The sequence below is a fragment of the Balaenoptera musculus genome, chromosome 14, assembly GCF_009873245.2.
Source record: "Balaenoptera musculus isolate JJ_BM4_2016_0621 chromosome 14, mBalMus1.pri.v3, whole genome shotgun sequence".
NCBI classification, from domain to species: domain Eukaryota; kingdom Metazoa; phylum Chordata; class Mammalia; order Artiodactyla; family Balaenopteridae; genus Balaenoptera; species Balaenoptera musculus.
In genome coordinates, this window is record NC_045798.1 from 64132519 (window position 1) to 64136752 (window position 4234).

The 4234-nt window shown below is 47.7% G+C and overlaps 1 non-coding gene across 1 annotated transcript; it reads left to right on the forward strand.

The window, feature by feature from the left end:
- Positions 1-425: 425 nt before the first annotated feature.
- On the forward strand, positions 426-532 carry LOC118880428. Its single transcript, XR_005016299.1, has one exon. It is a non-coding gene; the product is annotated as a U6 spliceosomal RNA (small nuclear RNA).
- The last annotated feature ends 3702 nt before the right edge of the window (positions 533-4234 follow it).

Genomic DNA, 4234 nt, shown 5'->3' on the forward strand with positions numbered 1-4234 from the left:
GCATTTACCAACACGGACAAAAGCTACAAAAATGTTGAGTAAAAAAAAAAAAATCAAGTCATAAAAGAATGTGTGCAATATGATTCCACTTAAATAAATTTCAAAAACATTCAAAACTAAATAATATATTATTTCTGATACATACATATGTGATAAATTATAAAGGAAAAAAGGAAACTATAAACCTAAAATTTTCCCTGGAGATGGGAAAGGAATTTGGAAGGAATGCACAGGAAGTTTCAAAGTTATTACAATGGAAATTTGATAATATTTTGAATAAAATAATAAGTGCAATATGTAAAAACAATTTCTTAACCTTAATGCACAGTAGATATATATTCATTTTATTTTTTTATATCTTTTATATGTTCATATGTGTATTCTTTCAAATGAATTTAAAATCCAATAACTATTTAAAATTTACTGTGCTTGCTTCAGCAGCACATATACTAAAATTGGAACGATACAGAGAAGATTAGCATGGCCCCTGGGCAAGGATGACACACAAATTCGTGAAGCGTTCCATATTAAAAAGAAGAATAATAAAATAAAATGTACTGAAAACCTGATAGCTTACTGTTTTCTTGACCCAAAGAAAAGGTACAGCAATGGCACCATGAGAAGAGAGGCCTTCCCCTGGGATTGCCATGAACTTCACTAACACCAACTTGTAGCATCCTACAAGGTCAAGTCTCCACTGACGCAGCCTGACAAAGGCACAGAACTGCTAATGACCATTGCAGCCAGGAGACCTACTCATGCCAGGGACTTAAGGCAAGACCAAGACCTTGCTCCTTTTTGCCATTTCAGTGACCCTGACAGATGTCATCTCCACTGTGGTCATCTCAGAATTTCTGTCCAGGTAAGAAACTTCCCCACAATCCTATGTGATACTATATGACTGAGTCACTTCCTCATTTAATACATTTTTTTGGTAACACCTCCCGTGTGCCAGACCATGGACTACTGGCTAGGGATACCAACATGGTATCACAGTATCACGGGACCAACACCGTCCCACCCTCAGATGCTGAGAGCCTGAAAGGGCTGCAGACAAGCAAATGGGCAAGTGCAATAGAGAATGTCCAATGCAATGAAGATGTGAGCTCTGTGCATGAGAAGAGAAGATGGAAGACGGTTTCTGGACTCAGTGGAGATCAGGGACCCCGGCCAAAGGAAGTGATCTCTAAGTTGAGGAGGCAGAGGGTTCTGTGATGCCTTCCTCCCAGCTTTAACCTGACTTAGCTTCAGTGACATTTCATGGATCTGCCACAGAAGGATGAAGCCTTTCCTGGCTCCTGCTGTATATTCAACCTGGGGTGATAAACCCTGTTGTTTTATACTGTGTTGTAGGGTTGTCCTACCACACAGAGGATTATACCCTGCTTCGGATTGTCCTAAAGCAGCCGGCTTCCAGGCTGAGGAAGGACGGCTGGGCTGCTGAGCTGGGCCACAGGGAGGCTGGGAAAGCAGAGGTGCTCGTCTCCAGTGGGGAGACTAGCTCCACAGCTGTCTGTGTGGTCTGTGGCAAATCATGTCACCCTCTGGGCCTCAGTTTCCTCGCCTGTGGAGTGGATATAAACAGTGCCTGCCTCTCAGGATAGAGTGGAGTGAAAGAGTTGGTTCAAGTGAAGTCCTCGGAAAGATGCAAAGCTCAGCCTTTATTCTCAAGCCTGGCCAGGGTTCCTCAGCCCTTCTATCCCCACTTAAGCCGGAAGCTCCTCCCTTCCCACCCAGGGCCACTCTTGGCATACCCTCCACCCAGACCAGTCCCAGGCTCACTTGGTTCCCGACTCTGGACTCCCAAGATGTCTCCCAAGGGGGCTCAGAGGAAGCTGAGTGCAGAGTGGGTGGAGAGGAGGTGATCCGGCCACCCAGCCCTTCCCTTCCAGCTTTGGGCCAGCACTGTTCTCACTCCTTTGAGGGAGAAGGCAGCTGCACCCAGATTCCAAAACCTCCTTCTGGACCCTTTCCTAGGACTTGTCCAGCAGGAAGCCCGCCCAGGCTTTTTCCTATTGCCCAAAGGATGCTATGCACCCCAGCACCACCAGGTGGCCCCAGGAAATCAGCCGCCGCCTTTATCTCCCCTCCTGGGGCTCCTGAGACTGCTTCTTATTTCAAAAGTGCAGAAGCCTAAAGCAGAAGGGATCTCAAGAGAGAGTATCCAGGCCAGGCTTCTTAACTTCTTAGGGGCCACAGACCTCTTAAAGAAACTGATGAAAACCACTGACCAATCCCCAGGAAAATGCCCCAGCACATATACTCAGTATTGTCATACAGCTTCAGAACACCCTTGGACCACACCCCACCCTGAACACATCCATGGATCTAGTAGAACTTCTTGTAACTCAGCCTAGGATTCCTGCCCCAATCTCGGCCACCTCCCTCATGATCTAGGTGATAAATGTGTCCCACTGCCCCCTCTCCCTGTGACCAGACCCATGCCCATGTTTATCCTGGTGAGACCTGGGTAAACTGCTCCACCAATGGAGCCTGAAAAGAAAGTCACCAAAGCTTAGCCTATTTGAAAGGAGGGGCTTATAAAAATGAGGAGGGACTTTGTGGTTTGAGGAATTATGGATTAATTGGTTGTCCATGAGCCCCAGGCACGAAATTTTTTTTTTCTTTAATCAATAACTGACGCTCCTTTTCCCAAGAGAAATCATGGTCTCATTATCACCTGCATATTAGGGCACAGAGATGCGGGGCAGGGGGGCTGGTGATTGGAGAGGGAGGGAGGAGACAAGGCAGAGCTTAGGACATGGGAGAGACTCCCCCTTTCTGGTATCCTGAGGTCGCAGGGAGGTGGCTCACTAAGAGAACAGTCCCTAAATGCATCAAGTCCTCGGAGACACACCACCACCCCAGGTTGGCTGGTTTATCCCTAAAGAAACTGTAAACCGACTAAGAGTCTAGGAGAAGGGAAAAAGCAAAACAAAAATTAAACCCTGGGAGGGTGGTAGATGACACAAGTGAAGGAAGACCAGTAGAAACAGAGGTCCCAGTCACCTCCCTTCCTTCTCCTTGGCACCTTCTATGGCAGGTAACCTGGCCCAGGAGTCAGCTCATGAGCAAGCAGGCCCTCAGTGCTGCTGTGTGTCAGGGACCCTGTCCTGTCCTTCAAAAGCTCCCAGCTGAGCAGGGAAGCCAGATGCTAGTAAAGAAATGCAGTGTGAGCCGTGCTGAGGGAAGGATCCCTTCCAGTTGGGGTGTCAGTGAGCCATCCCAGTGGGAGCGGGACTTGAGGAAATAAGATCCTTAGAGGATGGTGAGTGAGACTACAGAATGATGGCACAGAGGCCAGAATACACGAGGTCCACGAGTGAGGGGCTGAGGGCGCCTGGAAGCAACAGGACAGGACATAGAACATTTTCCACGTCACCAGCCACCCATGGGCATCTTCCCACCATAGAACCTTGACTTTATTTCTGTCCACATCTTCCATTCTACCCCCTCCCCCAGCCACCAATACCCCTCACAAACGCATGTGTTTGGCACCACTACACTGGAGGAGATGGGAGCAAACGCATCTCGCATTCACGCTGTAAGTTTCTCATGTGCATCCACCACGTGCCAGACACCACTCGAGGCACCGTTCGCAGCACAAGACACACAGCAGGGCAAAGGGAAACGTCATGCCTCATTTGTTCTGGCAAAGAGCTTCTTAGGGTTAGATCTTTGTTCCCAACTCCCTCTCAGGTTCCCACACTCCTCAGTTTATCAGCTGAGGGGAGGAACCGTTGGGTCCAACCTGAGTCAAAGTGCTCACCACCGGGCCTATCAGTAGCTGAGATTGGGATGAGACAATAAGTCCTAACACAACTTCGTGGATGGCGTTGAGAAGTAATTTGGAGCAGACAGCAAAGTGACTGGCGTCCAGTGTGGGCCCTTGGAGACCTAGTCCAACCTCTCATTTTTCAGAGACAATGAAGGTACAAGTCGGATGGTGCCCTGCCTACTGAATTCATGATTAAATTCAAGGAATCATAGAGCACTTGGCAAGGGCATTCATCAATCAGAATATCCAGTGGATTGAGAGGATGCATGTCAAACTCATAAACGGCAATTCATATAATAAACTTACATGGGAGCGACTGTCATTTTCCCAAAGTCACGGCATGATGCTGCCTCGTCCTTGCACAGCCAGGGAATGAGGAGTTCTTGATGAATCCATTCCCAAGATAAGCAAAGATTCTCACGAAACATCTGAATGGTGGCCATGTTAAGTCTTCTT